At 36.2% G+C, this 16,577-nt stretch overlaps 1 long non-coding RNA gene across 1 annotated transcript in view; it reads left to right on the forward strand.

The window, feature by feature from the left end:
• The window catches only part of LOC134478285 (uncharacterized), a 156,973-nt gene that overhangs the window by 134,383 nt on the left and 6,013 nt on the right, over positions 1 to 16,577 (forward strand). The window contains exon 6 of the long non-coding RNA XR_010050799.1: positions 12,606 to 12,851. This is a non-coding gene — a long non-coding RNA (uncharacterized LOC134478285). The remainder of the gene's footprint in view (positions 1 to 12,605; positions 12,852 to 16,577) is intronic.

A 16,577-nucleotide genomic window follows, 5' to 3' on the forward strand; every position in this document is an offset into this window, starting at 1 on the left:
TACTCTAAGCTAGAGCAGCTTCCTTAGTAAAATAGAATAAAATACTCTCAAATCATTACTCTGAGAATGCGATAATACATGAAAATGGTTTTGTGAACAGCATAGTATTACTCAGGGGTTAAACTCTGCTTCTTCTCTTATTCTTTCCAAACAGTAATTGTAGTTCTCCAGAAGCATCCAGGTATAGCAAAATGGGTACTTAGCTCATTATCTGCAATTTCAAAATCTCCAAAATACTAAAACTATTTTCTAAATTTATTTAGTAGCAAATTTTATCTTAATTGAACATGCAGACATGGGTTTTTTCCTAGCTTTTGTCTCATTTAGTGAAAATATGTATTCTTTGTACAGCTGAAATATCAATGCAATTATAAGGTTATGAGTCACCATTTCATTTGTGTAAGACATATTCTACAGTAACTGCTAGCATAATACATTATCTTCTTCAAATCCAAAGCTGCTGCATCTCAATACACTGTTTTAGATCTGGAAGAGGTATAATGGGGTTTAGAACATAGAAGGGATTCTTGTGTACTCTGTTTAGAGACTATCAGATGATAGCTTGCTAAAGGTCTGAGTGAGGATTATGGGGAAATGAAGTGATCATGGGCTCAGTCTTACTGAGTCTACTCCAAAACAGACACTTCCAGTCTGACTTCACCTTGAGCTGTGTGGTTCTGTGAGTGGTTCTGTTTTAGAACATTTTCAAGAGCCGTAAGAAGCCACATTGAAAAATGAATGAGAAATAATACTAAGTGATTTTTGTGGATTTGAAGACTGGCCCTACCACTTCCTAGCTCCATTCCCCTGTCAAGTCTATCAAGATTTTTAAACTTCAGCTTTTCATCCTTAAAATGGGAGTTTTGTTTATGTTTTGGAGGGCAATGGTAAGTTCTAACTGGCACAGCACATGTAAAACTGCTTTCCGTGGGGACAGTGGTGTTGAGCAAAAATTAGGTTCTTTTCCCTTTTCATTGGGTTGGCATTACCTTAGTATTTCCTTTAACAGAAATATCTACCATAAGGATATTTGTGAAGTTTTTTTTAAACAGCTGATTTGTTGTCATTGTGGTTGTTAATTAAAATAGCTGAGGATTGTTGTTTATTTTTTCTGAATCTCACTCTGGATCTGTGCCACTTTAAAGTCCAGAAAGTTGAATTGGTCTAATTCCAATATTATTCTGCCAAGCAATTTAGAAAAAAGCAGCTCTTTTAATAATGTATGAAATTTATAATGAAAATGTCTCACAGTTTGCAAGAAACAGACCAAAACATGCGTAAGTGATAAAGTATGTTTATTGTAGGTCTACTAATTACATTTCTCCAGGCTGGAATCTATGAATTTGAAGGCAGAGTCGAATAGACTTCACTTTGCCTGTGACTCACCCTGATGTTAAAGGCTGGAGCTCACAGCAATAGCACGCAAGCTTAGCATGGCTGATTTACCTAGAATTTTAAACAGGCCTTAAGTCAGAAAGTTGTCTCTGAAGTTTGATTACCACAAGTTACAAATACATAAAGAAAGATTTTCTGCAGTGATTAAGTTTCTTTCTGCTGCTGAACAAGATAATGCAGCATTTTACCAGACCGCTAGGAATGCTCAGCCTCTTATCAAGTAGAGGGATGCACATTTAAAGGGGAAGCTCCTATTTATGAATGGGGCCCTGTAGGTCAATGGAGAAGTAAAAGGTCATTTCATAAATTGCCCTAGAATAGAAAGTCATAAAATAAACCAAACCTCACTAGTGTGGATCAGAGAAAAGCAGTGCCAGAGAGCACTTTTTACAGAGTTTTACATTTAAAACTTAAATGTAAACAGGGTAATACTTATAAGAAAATACTATGTAATCTCAGGATAAGGATGTTGTCTTTAAAAAGACAAAAGCACACATTTCTTTTTTTTTTATTTAAAAGGAAAAAGAGAAAAAAATAGAACAAAACAAAACAGTGTAAGGGTACAAGTAATACAGAACTACAAAAAGAAAAAAAACCAGTAAGATATCACCAGTTAATAGATTACACACTATCATCTTTGAAACGGTGATTCAGGTCACAGGATCAAACATACAAAGTGAACATTCAAACAGTGAGACTGCAAATAGTTGTGTTCAATGATCCAATCAAAAATATTAATATGGTCATCTATTTAACGTACCTAAACACACTTGCTATTGTATCCTTTTGGGAACTTTTTTTCTCTCTCTCTTTATTACAACAAAATTTACACATTTTGGGTTTTATTGCTCCCATAGATCTTATTACTTTTTTTTGTAAGAGAATAAAATCAAACATGATAAAACAAAGCTGTCAGTCAAAACCAAGGATAGACATAGCACATGATGTAAAAACAGAATATGGGTTATCAACAACGGTTACCATAATGCCTCTTGCTTCCTTAAGAAGAATTGTCCATCTCATTAGGTATTATAAAGTTGAACAAAACAGTAGAGAACAAGTCCAATAAAACCTAAACATTGTAAACCTTACAGAACTTCAAAAGAGGATAATAGTCAAACCAGAATGGGCATCAAGTGAATCTTATTGCCTTCAAAGTAGTTGCCTATACTCCGATACTTAATACTATCATACAGAGTGGAACAGAGTCTAATCAGTCAAAACAACATAGTGGGAGTATTACAGGACTTCAAATCAAGTTATTAGGAAATCAAGAAGGTTACTATAATATATCCTGCTATTTTTTAAAAATTTTTCCCCTTAGTTTAAAAAAGAAAAAAAAAATTAAATAATTTTTTAATGAATAAGGGAGAGGTTGAGATAAAAGAGGGCTTAACAACATAACAATACAGGTCAAATCATGACAGTTCCAGCAACCTAGTGCTTCACCACCAAATAACATGACTTAATAGTAGTTACCATAGTGTATTTTTCCTTGAAATATTTGAATATAACTTCATATGCTATAGCATCAAACATATCAAGACAGAAAAACACACATTTCAAAAGGAGAAATGTTGCTAAATTTTACTACATTAAAATTTAATTTATGCAAAACAAAAGCATCAAAGTAACACTGCTTAGTTTTGTAAAAATTAAAAATTTGTAGGGTGAATTTAGTATGTCTATATTATTTGCATGTACTATGTATAGTTTGTGTCTATTCCATTTTATATTATATAAAATATTAAGGAAATATGCACCAAATTCAGAAATTACTGCAGTTATACTTGAGAACACAAAAGAAACTAGGGAAGAAAGAGATACATGGAAAGCGTTAGCCAAATTACTCATGTTTTATATCTTTAATATTTTATTATTTATTTACTTATTTACTTTAAAAATGCAAGTATGACAGATTCATTAGTACCCGATATATTTGCATAATAGATACTTTAGTACATGCTTATAAGCTTGAGAAATTCCATAATTCATACTTAATACAAAAATACTATTTGATAATTTTCTTAGGGTCTTATGGGGAAGAACTGGAAAACGTCATAATCCTTTGAATTTTGGCATCTTCTCCAGCATTAATTAAAGACTGAATTTTGACACCTCATTTATTTTTTCCTAGTTTTATTTAAGAAGCAAAATAGAGGAAAGTTTGTCACCAGTGGATTCAGTCTCTGTCACTTATCTGTGGCAAAGAAAGTTTCCGCATCCCCACAGCTGTCTCCTACGGCTCTATAATGTGTGCTTTGTTCCACTGCTCATAGTAGTCTCCACATCCTGGAAGTCCAGAGTTTTACTTTTCTACATCCTGGAATATGGTGGGGTATAGAAGTATGAGCAATTGTCATTGAAACTTTACTGCAGCTGCTGCTGGTTCTGATACATCAGAATGTGCATGTTAGCATATGTCCCAACTGTGTCACTAAAAGGCCTTTTCAGTCTTTAAATAGATTCTGGGGGAGAAGGAAGTGGAGTCTGAGGTTCACTTAATTCACTTGGATATATTGGCATCTGGCACCAAGCCTACTGCTTAGTCAGATGGCATTGTTTTATACTACACACACACACACAGAGAGAGAGAGAGAGAGAAAGAGAGAGAGAGAGAGAGAGAGAGAGAGAGAGAGAGAGAGAGAGAGCTAAAGCCATATGCTTCTTTTCCTGCAAGCTATATTGCACTGAGCAAAATAACAATTAACTACATATTAGAGTATAAACTCAAAATCTATAAGCTTACACTAAAGTGCAATTCAAGTCAAGTGGTGTTCACAAGTTTCAAGATGGTAGTAGATGAAATCTCAGATGATTTTTCTATCTTTAGCAAAAAGAACATGTAGAACATGGTAGCAGGATCAGTTTAAACAATTTTTTTGTTACTGAGACTCGAACTCAGAACCTCACACTTGCCAGGCTACTGAGCTACAACCTCCAACCCTAACCAATTTGCTTACATGCAGAGGTATTTAAATCATTCTAGGAGTACCTCATAAGGTCTCAAATCTCTCCCTTCTTAGACTTCTACAGATGGCTAGGATTAGTGGAGAACAATCCTTCTTTCACTTTAATATTGCTGTTTCCCAGAATTCCTTCAAAGATATTCTCTTACTCGCAATAGTAAGTTCGGAAGTTTCAAAAGAATAAAAGCCAAATTCAAAAAACAGTAGCTCCCAGGTCAAATCCAACCAGCTGGTTGTTTTTGTAAATAAAGTTTTATTGGATCCCATCAATGTTTACATCTTTACAGACTATGGCAGCTTTCCGCTACAAAGACAACATTGAGTAGTACCAATAGAGTTCCAATGATCCACAAAGCCTAAAGTATTTATTTGTGGCTCTTTACTAAAAGACTATGAGAAATCCCTGAGTAACACATTCCTGTAATCTGAAAGACTAAAAAGATTACACATAATGACTAAGAAGGAGCAGGTCAAAAAGGTGTCATTTAAATTATACAATACTTACAGCAAGGGAGTAACAAAACTAGAGCCAAACACTGAATTTTAGCTTTTAATTCTTAAAAAAATAAAAAATAAAAGTAGTTTCCATAAAGTGGTCCCTTTCTTAATAAGAAATTATTCCCTACTTTCTTATAATCACTCTCCTCAACATTACCAATGAAATAACACAGGGATTTAATTTCTCTCTCTGTCTCTTTTGCTTAAGCTGTGATCACTTCCAAGGCCTGTTAACTCAAACTTGAGGACTGTTTTGGTTACTTTTCTCTCATTGCTGTGACAAAATATTTGATGCCCAAAATGAAGGGAGGAAAGATTTATTTAGCTTACAGGTTTTGGAGGTTTCAGTCGATAATTTACTGACTCTAAGTAAGGGCGACTAGGCTGAGGGTCAACATGGTGACTGTAGCAGATACCAAAAGAAACAAGAGCAAAAGACAAAAAGGGAAAGCATGCAACCTTCCCTCCCTTATACTGTATGTGGGCTACCCACTCCTGGGCGGGTGCAGCACTGATACCACCAATTCCAGAACTAGATGAAGAACCAATCACAAATGGTAGATTCACAAACGCCTTCAAAAGAACTGCTCCTATGACCGCATGAGGCTTTGGGGGAGACATTTAAACACAAACCATAACAAGGACCATGAAATTGGCACATCCAAAGTGACTGAGGAAGCTAGTGATGTATGGGGAACAAAATGTCCTTCAGAATGACACACTAACAAACTTCACTCAGCTCTGGTTCATGCAGCCATTACCAGAGAGTGACTATGTCTCTTCAGTCTTCAAGGAAACCACAGGTAGAGGGTGACTGGATGTAGCAGACAAATAATATATTTTTTGTACTTATGTAATTGTGAGTTGGAAAATCACCTAACTGATCCAGGTAATATGAAAATGATAATTCAAAGAAGTTCTATTTAAGACTCACTACAGTTATTAATATTAGTTTCCTAACAGTATAATTACTGATATTTTATACATAAAATGTATTTGGAAAAGTTAACTTTTCCCAAGTTAACCCAAGAAAATATGCTCATAATTTTTGTAAACATACACATTTTGCTTTTTTATACTGGACTGAGCCAGGAGACCCAAAGTTCCTTGACCCAAGCCTAGTCACAAATTTTCTTTGGGTTTAGATTGATTCTGAAAATGAGAGCTCAGACTACATAACAGGAAAGTTATTCTCTTAGTTCAAAAGCATTTTCACAAGTGTTATTATTCTGTGTTGCTTTTCTATGGTTTTAGATGAATAGTGCATTTCCAAGATACCTAAATGACATTCAAAACTCTGGAACCATCATGGAAACCTTCACAATATTTTTTTCTTTTTTTAGAGAAAAAAGAATAAAAATAATGATATAGAATTCCAAAACAAAATAATAGGAGATTAACAATACTTTGTGTATTATTATTTTCAAAGTAGTTGCTCAGATTACAAGATACAGGCATGAAAAAATGATCAAATGATGAAAGCACAAACCATTCTTTCTGATGAAATTATAGAGATTGGTAGAATTATATGTCATATTTTTTCCCTTTTCTCCTTATCCCCATCCCAGTTGTTCTTTTCTTTTGAACAGTTTACTACCCTTTCATTTTCACAACATCTATTATACATTTTGGACTTTATTTACTTCAATTTTTTATACTAGGGAGACAATACTATGTTTACAAATGTTAGTCTTATTTATTTCACTTATAAATAAGATATCAAGTTGAAACCATTTACCTATAAAAGCCTGGAGTGTATCCTTCCATAGAGCTGAGTAGTACTACATTATATAAAAATAACACATCTTTGATATTCATTCCTCAGTTAATGGGGATTTGGGTTAATTCCAAGATTTAGCTATTATGAATTGTGCTGTTATAACCATGAGTAAACATATATAACTGTGTTACGATGTTTTCATTTCTTCTGGGAAAATACCCAGAAGAGGAATAGCTGAGTCAAATGGGACCTCTAATTCTAGTTTTTTTGAGGAATCACCACATTGATTTTTATGGTGGTTGCAACAGTTTACATTTCTATCAACAGTGGAGAAGAATTCCTTTTTCCTCGCAGCCTTATCAACATTTATCATCAGTTGATTTCTTGATGACAGCCATTCTTTCTGGAGTGAGATGGAATCTCAGTGTTGTTTTAATTTGCATTTCTCAAATGACCAATGATGTTGAACATTTTTTCATGTATTTATTTTTCATTTGTATTTCTTCATCTGAGAAATGTATAATCATCTCAGATGCCCATTTTTGGACCGAGTCTTTGAATTTGGAGTCCTGATCTTTTTCAATTTTTTATATGCTCTAGATAGAAGTCCTTGTCTTTTCACTCTGTTGATGATTTCTTTTAACATGCAAAAAACTTTTAATAAGATGCAATCTAAGTTGTTAATTTTTTGAAGTACTTCCTGTTCTGTTTGTGTGTCGTTCATGAACTCTCTGTCTTCCACTATGTCTTCAAGATTTCTACCTACCATGTCTTCCAGTAAATTTAGTGTTTTTATTTTAATATTTAGTTTTTTTGTGATCCATTTAGACTTTAGTGTAGTGCCTGGTGAAAAGAATGGATCTACTTTAAGTCTTTAGCATATGGAAATCCAGTTTTCCTGTACCATTTATTAGTGTACCTTATTTCCAGTAAACATGTTAGTCACTGATAAGTTTTTAGTCAAAAAACTTTGTCAAAGATAAGTTGACAGTGTGTTTGTGATTATGCCTTTATCTTCTAATTTATTCCACTGATTCTCAGGTCTATTTTATTGCCAGTACCATGCTGATTTTATTGTAGTAGCTTTATAGTTTAATTCCAAGTCAGGCATTGTGATGCTTCCTGCCTTGCTTTTGTTCCCCAGGATTGCCTTTGCTATTCTAGGTCTTCTATACTTCCACATAAATTTTAAAAATGTTTTTCCTAGATTTGTGAGTTATGCTAATTTTGATCAGGATTGCATTAAATCTGTGTAAGAGTTTTGTGGGTATGGTCATTTTCATAATACTAAATGGACAAAAGCTAAAAGCTTTCATTCTAAAATGAGAAACAAGAAAAGAATGTCTACTATTACCTCTCCTATTCAATAAAGTTCTGAAAACATTAGCCAGAACAATTAGACATGAGAGTGAAATAAAAGGAATAAGGATAAGCAAGGAAGAAGTTAAATTATCATTATTTGTAGATTCCATGATACTCTACGTAGAAGATTCTAAAAACTCTACCAAAACATTACTGGATTTAATAAACAAATTCAGTAGCATATCTGATACAAAGGCAACACTCAAAAATCAATAACATTCCTATACACAAACAACATAAACTCACTGAAAGAGAATTAGGGAAACACCTTTTGCAGCATCATACAAAAAATGAAAAATGTAGGAATCAGTGTAACAAAGTAAAAGATCTATATGTTGAAAATTATAGAGGATCTAGAGAACATGGCAGATAAGATAATAACAGCTACAGAGGCTCTCTGAGATAGCCAGCTTAGAATCCAGGAATGGTGTGGTGTGGGGAGTCCTAGCAAGGGGTGATATTCCCTGCCAACCCAGGAACGAACTAAGCTGAGAGAAACCAAACTGGAAATGTAATCCCAGTGCTATCACCAGAATAGATAAAATCTCAGTGCCGAAGCTGGAACCCGCACCTCTGGAAACCACGATTTGAATTTCCTGCTGCTGCTGCTGCATCTGAAACGGCACAGCAGGGATAGAGGTGCGAACGCTCTGAGAGCTGGAATCGGCAAATGGAGTTGATAACGGAACTGGCGGGGAGCCCTACATCGACCTGTGGTGATTGAGAGGAATGGGGACCCCTCCATAGATAAGGAGGCTCCAACAGAGGACATTCTGGGACCAGGCAGACTAGCCAGAACAGGACACTGCAGTGACTTCAGTAGCATATTCCCCTCTCAAGTGGGATTGGTGGAGAGTACCTGACTTGGGTGAAGCTGTGGACTAAGACCCAGTAGGCTAGCCCAAACTAGGTCCCTGCACCTGATGGTGCACCCTAGCAGTGAAGCCTTCAGTAGGTTGACCTGGAGGGGTGGGCCCAGCAGAGGCTGCCCAGGTCTGTGTCTCCTAGTACACTGCAGTGAGCAGGAACACCTAGCTGGCGGATTCAAACAAACTAACTGACAAAGAAAGAAAGTGGGCCTCCTATATATGCTTGTATGGAAGGAACAAAAAGTATGGGAAGAGGGACCAACAAGGTCCCCAATCTTGAGAACACTGATCCAGGAAAAGCAAATGCAAAGGAGAATGAGGACAGAAAACATGAAATATTAGAAACAGCACCAATAGACATAAAGCGATATCTCCGGAGCCTCATAGACGAGTTCAAAAGTGAAGTATTTAATGAAGTAAAGCAAAATATAAGTAAAATAGTTAGAGAAATGCTAAGCACTGCCCAAGAAAAAACAGATGGTGGAATGGAAGAACAGAAAAAAAGGGGAGAATTGTTTGATGGAGAAAATAAAGAAAACATAGAATACATAAAGCAGGTTCAAAGAGATTACCAGGAAACTAAAAACTCTATTGAAAGCTGGCACAACAGCTTGAAAGAAACTAAGGATAGAGTATCTGAACTGGAGGACAGATTTGTAATGTGGGAGCATGAAATGAAAAACTTCTTAAAAATAACAAGGAAACAAACAGCAATAATACAAAGGCTAAAAGATGATAAGAGGATCTATAACTTAAGAATTAAGAATGTAAAGGAAGAAGTAGGGACACAAACAAATGAATTACAAAAGCTATTCACAGAAATAATCCAGGAGAATTTTCCTAATTTAGAAAAAGGTAAAGATACTCAGATGTATGAGGCATACAGGACCCCAGCCACCTACAACCCAAACAGAACTACATCCAGGCATATCATAATCAAAATTCCAGAAATCCAATATAAGAACAGAATATTAAAAGCCATCAGATACAAGAAACAGATCACTTACAAGGGAATACCCATCAGAATTACAGCAGACTTCTCAGCACAAACCATCTAATCACAAAGAGCATGGGGCGAAATAATTCAAGCTTTGAAAGACAATAACCTCCAGCCAAGACTGATATATCCTACACAACTGTCCCTAGAAATTAATGGAGAAATAAGGTGCTTCAAGGATAAAGAGGATCTAGGAGAATTTGCAGCCACTAATTCAACTCTATGGGGAATACTGCAGGACATTGTAAAAGAGAAAAATAGCAAGATTCCAAAAACAGTAACAGAGAGGCCACAATGAATGGAGCAGAAAGTGAAATGAAGAAGACAAACTGACAACTAATGACAGAAAAAGAGCTCAACAGAAGTGAGGCAGAGAAGGTTGGATATAATTTCTAATATAGTGGCACTGCAGTACCCAATCCTGATTCCAGAGTGTTATGATATGAAATCCAGTAATGTTATCAATCTTTGTTCAGAAGGATTTTAATCTAATATACTCTGTTATGTCTCAACATAAATGAAGATATGGATAAACACGTACATGTCTAAGTGTATAGGATTGATAGCCATAATACTTAGTTAGATTGTTGAACAGAATTGTTTGCAGTCTCCCTCATTGAAATCCTATTTATATGTTCCACTTGTGTATATTTATAGGGGGACAATATGTATATACATCAGCTAGTGATTTATTACTATTTCTTTTCTTTGAAAGTATGTGCTATTTCTGCCCGTTTCCTATTTTGTTTTGTCTTGCTTTAAATAAAAAAAAAAAGAAGGTGAAACAGAAAAAAAAAGAAAATTATAGTACTGTGAAAATGGAAAGATATCCTTTGATCATGGATAGGAAGAGCCCTCACAGCCTTGAAGTAGGATTTGATTCTTATTTTCCTCTACATCTTCTATATAATACACAGATATTGTTTAAGTGCAAAGTATTCTAATCATTGGCTTTTGTTTGTTTTCTATACTAATTTATGCCATAACTTATTTGCCCTCTTTTTACACTCTAGGTAATGGTCTCAAATAGTCATGCCACTCACCTAAGACTGGAAAAAGCTAAGAAATGTGATATTTTCAAACAACACTTTAAATCTCTACACCAGCCCCTCTGAACTGGACCCTTGTACATAAGAGCTTGCAATATGCTTGAGTGTTAGGTGCTTTATTCTCTCCTGCTTGTGACACTCAATTAAGCTTCTGTGATGTGTTTCACCTACCTGAGTTCCTCTCTTTCCCAGGCAGCTGTTTTAATCCTAGTGGAATCTTTGTGGTAAAAAAAACCTCAGACTCTGACCTTTATTTTCATAATTCTTATGCACAAGAAATCTTCTGTTTCTGACTGTGTGGGCACTGGGGTGCAGTTTTATGGATTACAGTGTGCATTTTTTGGGCAAGACAGTGGGTACATGAATTTGTACCATGGTAAAGTGGCGAATGGAACATGGAGGGGTTAGTATGCACTCTACTGAGACCTTTCCAATTTACCAAATGTTTTCTCCAAAGCCCAAATGTTCAGTCAGACTTGGATTTCCTCTTTTGACATTTTCAGCTGATTGCATTTGTACTTCTGTATGAATTTACCTGAGTGGTTGTACTAAAATCTTCTGAAACAGTAAGAAAAATGTGATATTTACTGTTCTGGTGGCTGAAAGTTTAATATTACAAGAGTACAAAATCAATTTCCTATTCAGTTTCTTAACTACTAACATTCAGGACTGTCTCAAATCAGCCAATCCCAAATAATTAGAGATTTTAGTGTAATTCTGGTGTTTCAGAAATAGGCTATGAGGACCTAACTTAAAACCTTTATTGAATAGTAAGTCTTAGATAAAATAAGACTTAAACTAAAAAATTTTTATAGCATTTCCTCTTACAGATTACTTTATCAGTCCTATAAGAATAATTTAAAAGTTGCCCTTGAACTAGAAAATAAATTAAACCATAGAGCACATATGTTTTACCATACATCAATTTTGAGGATATACACAAGGTTTCAAAAAATGTAAGGTACACAGAAAATTTTCAGAGAACAATACAGAGTGACCATAATACTATTTTCATAAACTTTCCTAATTTTCCAAGACCCCCCAAATGCTCATTTTTTTCAATCAAAATTGCTACCATTTATTTTCCTTAATGCTCTCTAATATTAAGATTCACTGTCTATTTCTCTTGGAGAAAAGTTTGCACTGAAAAAAGCACTGGAAAGGCTTCAGATTATGTCCAAGATCCTTATGGCCCTAGTCTTCACATCTGCATGTTTTATTTGGATCATTTTCAGCTGTTTCAAGCTGATACAATGAAAGTGAAAAAGAAGTTGAATCAGGGAAAGAATGAAATGATATATACTGCTCATTTTCTAATACCTCTTACTTCCTACTCCACCCCCCCCATCTTTCCTTGCAGAAATGATACTTTATTCTAATGTTTGGGGCAGGTATGGATTCAGGGACACAGCCTTCCACTGACCAAAGGAAGTCTTGATGAGTCTGTGCTAATTAGAGCAGCCTCAATTGCAAGTCAGTCACTGGTACAGGCATGAAAGTGTGTTCTAACAGGGCTATGTGAAATTAGAAACTACCAGGAGTGTCTGGAAAAGACTTCCCTGGCTAGAGAAAAGAAGCTTAGAGCAAAGTCTGTTTCCACTGCTGCAATTATGTGTTATGGTCACCCACGTAACCTGTGGAGCCAAAAGAAAACTGACAATGTGAAGATCTTTATTCAAAAGGCAACAGAAAAGCTTCTTCTTTTTGGTTGATCTTCCCTCTTACTGGTTCTTGTTTGCTACATAGATGTGGAGTGCCCCCGCTGACACCTGGAGCTGTATCCTGTCACTCAGCTCACAGAATGTGTCCTCTCTGACCTTGAGCTCCATGGTGTGCCAAAGGTGGCAGAAGCTGGAAATCTGGACAGCAGATGGTCTAGAATCTTTCCTGGGGAGAAGGTGATTCAGCGTTGCCTGTGAACTAAGGATCCCTAAGACTTTGATACACTGTTCTCTGTCCCATCATACCTCACTTAAAAAACACAAATTCAAGGTAAAATTACTATCAATTTCAAGATGTTGATCACAGAGTGTTAATGCCTTAGTATGGAACCTTCTAAGCCATGGGTGTGCTAGGAGTGTGCACAAAGCAAGCCCATAAAGCTGGCCCAGTCTTTATATCTGTAAGTGTCTTCTGTATTAGTATCAGCCAGGAGAAACTGGATACAGGGGAAACAGGGTCACATTAGGAAAGAAAGATAAAAAGCACCTGCTCCCTTGTTGTTATTAAGCTACCAAATGAGCTAACCTTGGAAACTAACCAAATTCAAGAATTCTATTGCATGCGGTAATAGACCACAGGTTTAAAGGCTATTTTTTTTTCTTTGTAGGTTTTATTAATTACAGCTGAAAGTATTCTAACTAATCAGAAAGATTACACTGAAGGAAAAGTTCACAAAGGCACTAAAACAATGGATAAAGTTGGAAAAGTTTGGTTCTAATGTGCAAATCTGTGGTGATTCACTGAGAAGATGCTGTTCCTATTTTTCTTGGCTATTGTGTGGGACATGAGAGAGACAGTGTGTTCTTTGGAACTAGAGAATAGACAATGCCCTTACATCCCACCCCCTCGCATTCTTCAATTCTTAAGAGCTCTGCTCTTAGGAATTCAAGTAGGGTAAAATTAGTAAACTATAACACATAACCTGAACACAACACCTACACCCACAATGATATTTAGGTGCCCACGAGCTGAAGTGATGAATGAGGTCACTGTGAGCTGCATGGACTGTTTGAAGTTAGGTTATAAAGTAGGCAAGGATATGATTTAAACAGGTTCCCCAAAGTTCGTAGGTTGGAAATTTAAACCTCAATGTGGTAGTGTTGAGAGCTAGGACCTTCAGAAGATGATTAGATCTGCATAACTCTATCTACATGAATGGGTAATGCCACTATCATGAGACTGGATCAATATCTTGAAAGCAGTTTTCCTAATAAGTGTTACCAGAGACTGGGGTGTTGCATTCTTCTCAGAGGTCCTTTGTAAGCTCTGTTGTCCTGAAAAAAAGACTAAGACAGAAAATGAAGTTGTAAGGTATTTTACCTTCACCAAAGATACAAGAAGGGAGAAGTGCTCTGAGAAGTGCTTTGCAGAGTGAGTATGAGGACAGAAAGTACACCCCGCCAACAGAGTGAGCCACTGTGAAAGAAAGAAGACAGTGGCCACAAGGCCAATGGCCACAGTCATTTATATTGTCGCTCTGACGTCAGATCTAGGCCATCCTGGCAAAAACCCTGCTTGAGTTCTCTGATTGGTATCAAGTGCAGTTGTTTTGTGCGTGTGACTTAAATCTCCATAATTAACAGGTGATGCCCACGTGCACAGCTGGTTTGCCACACCCTTCTGTCTCAAAAGGATGAGTTCACATCCCTTTCTTGCTCTCCTTTTTTTCTTTTCCTTTACATCAGGTAATGTCTTCCACTGTGTTTTGACTCAGCATGAAGACATTCCCCCCATGTAACCACTCAGTCTTGGACTTCCAGTCTTCAGAATCATGAACCAAATGAACTTCTATTTTTAATAAATTACTTAATCTGTGGTATTCTGTTAAGAGCAGCACAAATAGACTAAGATTAATGAAGCTTATTTTGGGATCTCCCACCAACATTAAAAATTACTTTTCTAATCTCTAGAAATAATCCATTTTCCAAATCTCTTAAATTTTGTTCATATCCATTTCTGTTATTGAAGCTAACTAATAAATTTAAGATACTGTTTACATAAAGATTCGCTGACCACGGAGTTAGGAAGGGGCCGATCCCAGGTCCACTGCTCTGTCTAGTACCACCACATCCAGTCACCTCCAAGAACTTGTACTGGGGGGTGATGCCGCTGGCCAGTTCTGGTGCACTACCTGGGTGCTGATGTTCTTGCTAATGCTCATGGTCTCCGCCAAGAGCACACTGACCTTCTTGAGAAAAAAAAAAAAAAAAACTGGTTGGCCAATTTCCTTCAAGTATTTGAGATTTTATTATTCTTCACTCCCTGATTCCTACCTCTATTACCTAGACATCCTGGGATATTGAACCTTTGGAGATCATAAGAAGCTGTAGAACCTTAAAATTCTACATTAAATTTAAAAAGAAGAATAACACCTTCTAGGAAAAACAGCTTCAGAGAGAATTTTTATAAGAGAAAGGTATTAAAACTGTGTTTGCTGACAAACCAGGAGAAAAGTTATTTGAGAGGGCTCCAACAGATCTATGTCCTGTTGAGAACCGGGTCACACAGCAGGAGATGAATGGCAAGCAACTGAATAAAATTTCATCTGTGTTTAGCCAGTACCCATCACTCACACTGCCACCTGATCTCCATCTCTTATCATAACAGCTAGGGCATTTGATTCCCATAGGAGTCTGAGTTCTACCATGAACTGCACATGCAAGAGACCTAGCTTGCACATTTCTTGAAGGAATCCACTGCCTAATAAACTGAGATAGAGCTGAGGCAATGATGCTAACACTGGGAAGCATCTGCAATACAGATTAACGTTACAGAGGCTTGAGTTCACAGAGACCATAATAAATCACTTCCTTGCAGACTCATATCAAAACTATCAGTGAGAGGCAAATGGCAATTAAGCTGTACCTGATGGGATCTTTATACTGGCAAGTGAATCCATATACTTCAATTATACAGTTGTATCTACTGACAGACTAAATTAGAATCTGACACTTATTTTGGTCCACGTGTGGCCCAATCATTATTTTCCACCTGTACCTCTTTCCTGTACACTTGCCTAAGTTACAGTTCCAGTAAGCCCACAATCTAACCCTAGTCAAAATTGTTTAAAAACAAACATCAGTAGACAGCTCTTTGAAAAGGGAAGTTCCAATAGTGACACAGAAGACTCTAAATCTGCCAACAAAATGATGAATTTAAAAGAAAATATAAAAGGATCACTGTTAAATTACAGTTTCATTGCAACAGTGATTCACATTTTCCAAACGTACTGTGTATAACATATGGCAACCAACTATCCAGGGAAGCCATGAAACCTTCAAAGCTGCATCACCACAGGCACTAAATGAAAAACCAGAGTCTTTCAAAAGAAAAAATGTGAACACAAAGAACAAAAACAATTTCCTTTTGTTTTTTTGGGACAGGGTATCTCTATTAGTTCAAATGACTTAAGTTCACTGTAAAACCCAGTATGGTCTCGAACTTTTGCCTCAGCCTCCTGACTTCTATAATTACAGGTGTGCACTACCACACCCAACAAACAATGATTATTAAATGCTATCACTTCTTTAAATGTGCCCTGGGAGCATCATTCTCCATACCTAACTACATTGCTAAAGTTAAGAAGCCTTCTACCATTGGTGAAGTTGATCCTACCAACTACTAAGGACATTCATCATAAACTTTAGGACAGGCTGTAGTTCAAAAAGTGGCAAGTGGTTCTCTATTGGCTAGCACCATTGATGTGAGAATTGATGAAATAGCAAAAGACAATGAAGTACAATTGTTAGAGAGGATTAATGAATTACCATGGTACACAATCCAAGTTGACATGCCTGTTATTGTTGACAACAAAAAAAAAAATGCTTGTTACTATGTGATGGGAAGATAACAGGAGGATGTTCATAAGGATATGTTTTGTGAACTTTTGTTACCCATTAATACTACAGCCACAGGACTGTTTAAGCCTTTGAACGACTTCATATCAGAAAAACTAATTTGTTATTTTGTTTCAGTATATGCATGGTGGGAGCAGGT

Source organism: Cavia porcellus, unplaced genomic scaffold (assembly GCF_034190915.1).
Source record: "Cavia porcellus strain 051 isolate PalLab524CR breed Dunkin Hartley unplaced genomic scaffold, mCavPor4.1 scaffold_12, whole genome shotgun sequence".
Lineage (NCBI taxonomy): Eukaryota > Metazoa > Chordata > Mammalia > Rodentia > Caviidae > Cavia > Cavia porcellus.